General features: G+C 45.8%; 1 pseudogene; it reads right to left on the bottom strand.

The window, feature by feature from the left end:
• Positions 1-60: 60 nt before the first annotated feature.
• On the bottom strand, positions 61-3,663 carry LOC114841581 (annotated as a pseudogene).
• Between the last annotated feature and the right edge of the window lie 3,356 nt (positions 3,664-7,019).

Genomic DNA, 7,019 nt, shown 5'->3' with positions numbered 1-7,019 from the left:
TCTCTCTCTCTCTCTCTCTCTCTCTCTCTCTCTCTCTCTCTCTCTCTCTCTCCCATTTACTTTATAAATACCCTGGAATAATAGAGGTGACGAAAGGGGCTGGAATTTCGTCACAACACATAGAAGTTTTTTGGTATCGATCGTGGTTGATTCATCGATAATGAGAGAAAAGAATGAATTTTCCACATCAGCGAGAAGATCCTTTAAAATGCACGGTGATAACACATTTTTGATAAATGCTGCACACTTAGTTCGATGCAATTATATGTCCTGCAGAACTTCTGGGTCTTTATCGAGACCTTTAATGACCATAGAGTGATGATCGACAGCATTAATGGAACAGTGTTCTGCCACATAAGTTGCCTTTTTCAATTCTGCGATTTTTCTCTTTTGGGAAAGAGTAATCTTTGCAAACTTGTCTATTTTTGGCAAGGTGGTGACGCGTTGATCTTTTTTGACGCACTGCTTATGCTTGGACGTTTCTCCGTGGGCCATTAAGCTCTTTTTGTGAGCAACAAGAGCGGTCTTGCAGAATGCGCAAAAAGCTTTGCTCGAATCCCCATCAGGCGAAGGTTTTAACCAGCCTATATTCTTTTAAAAGAATTGCATGTTTAAACATAATTGATATACTGTACAGAGTGTACTAAGTACAAACATCCTTATATATAGCAATTTTGGGGTTCAATTTTCAATTGTTATGTTGTTACTAACCTGTAAAAAGTGAATCTCATTCCCAGTTAGCTACATATTTTTGTACATATGTTCTTTTGTTCAATTCTTTCGGCATTTTCTCAATATCAATATAAGAATCATCGAAAAATTGAATAAATGAAGATCAAAATCGCATATAAAACAATTTCGTAAATTACTGTCACTCGCGGGCAAATAATTCTTTATCGGTTGACGATACGGTCATCATCTACTACTGTCGGACTGAGAAAATTGTAGCCCTGAGTGTCGAAGGTGGGAGACAACGATTGGAGTGAGGATTGGGAAAAGTGTGCGTAAATTTGAGGATCACAATCTCCTCAGTTCAACCATATACGCCCAGCTGGACCCCTTCAAGCTTACTCCCCTGTTACGTCCCAAGCTGGTAGTTGGCTCGATAAGATGGCAGGTCCGTTGCTCGTGGAGTGCTGAACCACTCTGCTTCACAAGTGCGGGAATATTCAAAATAATTTACACGAAACACTGAATTTATGCTGGTACACAATATTCCATTTAATTGTTTTATATTAGTTAGGTATCGTACAGGAACAACTTGATAAAATACTTAGTATAACTTTTAACTAGTTATCGCGTTACAACTGCTCTCGTTCACGTAAGTGGTGCATCTGTTCTTACATTTTTCTCAAAAATTATTCCAAGTCTTGCTCTAGCTTCAAAACTCATCCCACAGGAAAGAGTAGGGGGTCAATCATGACCTTGACTCGGGTAACGGGGTTGGTCTTACACCCGCGCAGTAGATCGCGCTGGCCCAGTCCCAAACAGTCATCAAAGTGACCACCCCATGTGTCCCGTCGTACGATGGAGGTACCTCAGTGAAATTCTGACACCACCCTCGCAACCCCTCACACATGCCGAGAAAGTATACGCGAACATCCGCGCTCACACTTTTAGAAAGTGGAGTTTTTATTTTATTAAGAAATATGCGGTATGGAGTGACCGCGGAGAATTTGGAGTGCATAGTGAGGAAGAGCAAGGTATGGCCGTCATTTACCAATGCGAACATAATTACTTGTGCGACCCAACCAGGCAGCTAATTACAGCCTAGCGCCAGTTGGTATTTAGGTGGAGAAGCCTAAAATATGCAACTTTTTGGGAGCGGAGAACAGCCACCTCCTCATGGTGCTTCCAGGTCATGCCAAGAGCTGTTCGGTAGGGAGGTTAGATATTCACATTTTGAATTCTAACCTCAAATATCACACTGTCACCGAAGTGACCATTAGACAAACATATATATATATATATATATATATATATATACATATATATATATATATACTTAGGGTTTTTTTAGGGTGAAATGAAATGTCTCTAGGGTAAAGTTATGTAGACCATCTGGTAACACTGTCTCCATGCCAACCACATGGTTGTACAGAGGGATACAAGTTTCAGAAGTGTTTTATTGTTGTCGTTGATCAAGTTGAATAGCTCGTGATATTGCTGGAGTCGAATGGGGCTCATGGGAACCCAACTGCGTATTTCTCTAACAAGATATTCCAATGATGATGGTAAAACCTCAGAGGCTTTGGAACTGCATAGGTGTAATGAGTGACAAACACACTTGATGAGAAGTAGCTGAGGTAATGGCACTCGGTCCCTCAGTAGAGTGAAAAGCGAATGAGTGCATCCGCACATGTTACTTGTTCCAATCCCCACGAGGTTCTTAATGGGGATCTTAATGCTCTTTAAAAATTCAGTGAGTTTTTCATACAATATTTCAGCAGTAGTATTAGTCACACTAATCAATCCCAAAAAATCGGTAATGACTTTTGTTTTTTCCACACTGAAATATCGAACACACATTGCCTTGAATTTTTGCACCGACATCTGTAGACTCATCAAGAATAAGTGAGTAGGGAGAATCACCGATGTCGTTAACTAGTTGTTCCAATAGTGCTGGTGAAATAACATTTGTTATCAATTTGGAACATTTCGTTCGATGGAGTTGCAAATTCACGAGTCGACCATCATCTGTTCTGTTCTGTTATCAGTTCTTCCATATGGTTCATTGATTTAATTGAACTGTGTGCAGCGATGAAAGCGGCCAGCTTGAGGTCTGTCTTTTTACTCTCTTCATCGACGATTTTCACGCCGCAGTTTTTCAAAAATGTTTTGGAAGGTCATTTTTCTGAGCCCTAAGACTCTTCTTGCAAAAAGAACAGTATGCTTCTGGATTAAGAGCATTAGGCTCTTTATTCTTCTTCAACTATCCTGGGAAAATGATATCCAACATATTTGAATGAATTTAGAAACACGTGAAAATATTTTAAACGTCAAAAATATCGATCGTAGTACACATAAATGTCTCATTTAAACGCAGGTAAGTCTTCCCATTTTCTGCTGTACTTTTTAGCATATTTTTCCCATTTCCCCATTGTTTATGATTTTAATTCCTCTATTATTATATTTCACTCAATATCATCTGAACACTCTGCATTTCTGCGCGAGACTAAATGCTAGTTATAAAGACCGAATGAATATCGTCACCCGAAGACAAAGACATCTCTGTTTTTTCTCCCTATGAAATCATTGTTTATGTTTCTGTTACCTTCCCGACACTCTCAGCCGATTTGTTTTTGAACTCATAATCACGATCAACCAATTCTGAGTATTCTGATGGAGGCGGGGCTTCCCGGACATGGTTCAAAAATAGAAATTCAATACTCATGATTTTTCTTATATTAAAACCTATGAAATTCCGGTTCATAGCCGGATGCTAGGAAGGATTTCACCTGGACATCGAGGCAGCCCAATATCGTCTGGGAAAATCGTGATAGAACCCACTTGGGCGTTGGGCTCCTTCCGCCGTTTTCGAATCGCCGCGCGCGGTCTCCAGGTAGCTCAGACAGCGAAAAATCGCCCAATCTGGCAACACTGCTGACGAGTTACCGGCACATCCAGCTCGCCCAGAGGCCTATGTGGCGGCTCAGCCTTCATCAGTTCCCCTAGTTACCGACCGAGCCTGCCACCAGCGCCAGCGGCGCAAGCAAATACTCGTCCCGAGACCAGAGTGACGAGTCAACTCTACAGTATTCTTACTTATCTCTCACCTTACGTTAACCGCCACAGCTGTGGCATTCTCGCATTCTTTTGTACTAAAATCATTATTATTAACGTTGACTGAATAAATATAGTTTATTATAAATTATCTAGAATCTAATTAATCTATGTGAGACACCCAAATCTCCATAATTGGTGACCCCGACGTGATCTAAACAGATTACGCTTACGCACACGTTTAACCTCAACCCAACACGTGCCTCCACACCGACGCCAACGTACCTGATGACTCTACCACGTTCTCCTCTGTGCGCAAATACGAGCCAGCAGCAACAGCAGGGAGTCCAGGACCTACAAGAGCAGGTCCAACAGAACCAGGTACGCCAAGAGCCAGAAATACAGCCAGTTCAGCCTGCCATGGGCCAGCGTCAAAATCCCACGTTCCCGGGGCTCGATGACCTCCTCGGTGAATTCACACCCCCTGGTAGTGCAGCCAACCCCAACATCAACCAACTACCATTTGGCGTGAATCTCGTGAACTAGCAAGCTCTTGAGGATCTCCAGGTCATGGCCCTGTTGAGCTTCAAGCTTACCCTGTTCATCACTGAGGACCCTGTCGCCTGGTTCACCCAGATTGAGGCTTAGTTCAGGAACAGGCGCATCACCAGCGACAATAGCAAATACGATGCTGTCCTCGAATCACTCCAAGGCCAGCATCTACGGGAGATCTCGGACATCATCAAGGCTCCCCCAGCTCAAGATAAGTACCCATATCTCAAAGATCAAATCACAAAACGTTTCTCTGAGTCAGTTGATCGACGCTTGCACAGATTGTTGACAGAGCTCGAGCTGGGCAACCACAAACCAAGCCAGCTTTTGAGACGAATGAGAGACCTAGCTGATGGGAAGGTCTCCAATGAGCTCCTGCGTAGCAGATGGCTATCTCTGCTGCCTGACACGGTCGGTAAAATTCTCAAGGCCGTGCAAACCAACGCTACACTCGACCAACTGGCTAGATCTGCCGACGCCGTCTTGGAAAACCCCACCGGCGGCCCAGTCATGGCTACTTCTTTCCAACCTGGTGCTTTTAACACCCAGGTCCCTGTCACGAGTGTGCAGAACATGGTAGCAGCTGCAGACCACTACAACCACAACAAACAGCAGTCTCTTACTGACCAGAGGCTTTGTGCCCTGGAGAAGGCAGTCGAGACCCTGTGCCATGCACTCCAACAGCTGTCATCCAAGCTGGGGCAGGTGTCCTCGAGGAGAGCATGCTCTCATTCTCGCAATCGCTCTCTCACGCCTGCACCTCAGGACCACAGCGGTCTCTGCTACTACCATGAACGTTTTGGAGACAACGCCAGACGATGCCAACATCCCTGCTCGCGCTCTAGCGCAACTCCTCAGACACCATCTTTAAACTATGAGTGCTGCCGTCTGTCCAGGCGGCCTGCGGCAGCTCAGATCTCAACAACAATGCCGCCATCAGAGAGTTTCGTCTTTTCGTCTGTGATAAATCCAAAGGTCAAAGATTTCTCGTCGACTCAGGATCTGTGATATCAATAGTCCCTCGATCCTGGAGTCGTCATACAACTTCACCATCAGATCTCCAGCTGTTCGCCGCAAATAACACAGTCATTGACACGTATGGCCAACAGCTGCTCACTCTAAACATTGGACTTCGCCGCGACTTTAGGTCGAATTTCACTGTCGCCAACGTCAAAGTTCCCATCATCGGCGCAGATTTACTCACGCATTATGGTCTGCTCATCGATTTGAAAAACAAACGTCTGATCAATCCCACAACAAAGCTCTCACAACACCCGGACAAATCCAAGAGACCAGAATCTTCAGTCTCTCCACCATCACCACTGACAGTTCCACGCTCTCTCCAAGCATCCAGCAGCTCCTCATGATGTTCGTGGAGGTCACGAAGCCTCCTGCAGCACCCAGAACTCAGCTAGACAGCCCAGTGGCTCATCACATCGTCACTACTGGTCCACCAGTCGCTGAGCGCCCCAGACGCCTGGCTGGAGACAAACTGCAAGTAGCACGCGATGACATCCAGTCTCTGCTGCACTGTGAAGTCGTCAGGCCCTCTAGCAGCCAATGGGCAAGCCCTATCCACATGGTGTCTAAGAAACAGGGTGGCTGGCGTTCAACTGGAGACTATCGTGGTCTCAACCAGCGCACACTACCCGACCGCTACCCTCTGCCCATCATTGAGGATGTCTTGCGGCGTTGTCACGGCCGCGAGGTTTTCACAACCCTTGACCTCGTGCGTGCCTACCATCATATTCCAATGGCCCAGGAAGACATCGCGCAGACGGCCGTCACAATACTCTTCGGCCTTTTCGAATTCCTCGGCATGCCTCCAGGACTGCGCAACGCTGCGCAAACGTTCCAGCGTCACATGGACAATCTTCTGAGAGACTTAGACTTCGCAGCGTGTTACATCGATGACCTCATCGTATTCTCCAGGACCCCTGAAGAGCACCTGCAACACCTTGAGATCGTTTTTAAGCCCCTCCAGGATAATCACCTCAGCATCAACGTCAGCAAGTGCCAATTCGGCAAGGACGAAGTGGTCTACCTGGGCTACAAACTCAATCGTCACGGTTTCTCACCACCGGAGAGTAAAGTCCAAGCCATTGTTGAGTTCCCGAACCCTGAGACTGTCACTGAGCTTCGCAGATTCCTCGGTATGCTCAATTATTATCGACAATGCCTTCCACACGCAGCACATCAACAGGCTCTGCTCAACGACTTCATCAAGGAGTCCAAGAAAAATGACAAGCGGAAGATTCCATGGACCCCAGAGGCAGAAGCAGCCCTTAATCAGTGTAAGGAGAAGATCGCCAACGCAGCTCGAGTCAGTTTCCTCTCTCCAACAGCACCTCTTGGACTCTCCATTGACGCCTCAGACTCTGCTATTGGAGCAGCGTTGGAGCAGTTGGACAATAACACCTGGAAACCACTTGGTTTCTTCTCTCGCAAGCTCAGCCCGACAGAATCTCAATACAGCACCTATGATTGAGAGCTTCTAGCAATTTTTTCTGCCATCAAATTCTTCAGACACATCCTGGAAGGTCGTCCGTTCATCATCAAGACCGACCATCGTCCTCTGGTTTATACCTTCTCGCAACGCCCTGAGAAAGCATCTCCACGACAGGTAAATCAACTGGACTACATCTCACAGTTTACCACAGAGATTGTCTACGTCAAGGGTGAAGAAAACGTCGTGGCGGACGCACTCTCACGCATCAACGCCATCGACATGCCCAAAGTTCTGA

This window comes from Diachasma alloeum, unplaced genomic scaffold (assembly GCF_001412515.2).
Source record: "Diachasma alloeum isolate Michigan unplaced genomic scaffold, Dall2.0 Dall_scaffold_00900, whole genome shotgun sequence".
Lineage (NCBI taxonomy): Eukaryota > Metazoa > Arthropoda > Insecta > Hymenoptera > Braconidae > Diachasma > Diachasma alloeum.
The sequence above is the reverse complement of the archived record's forward strand: the minus strand, read 5'-3'. Positions and strand labels throughout refer to the sequence as shown.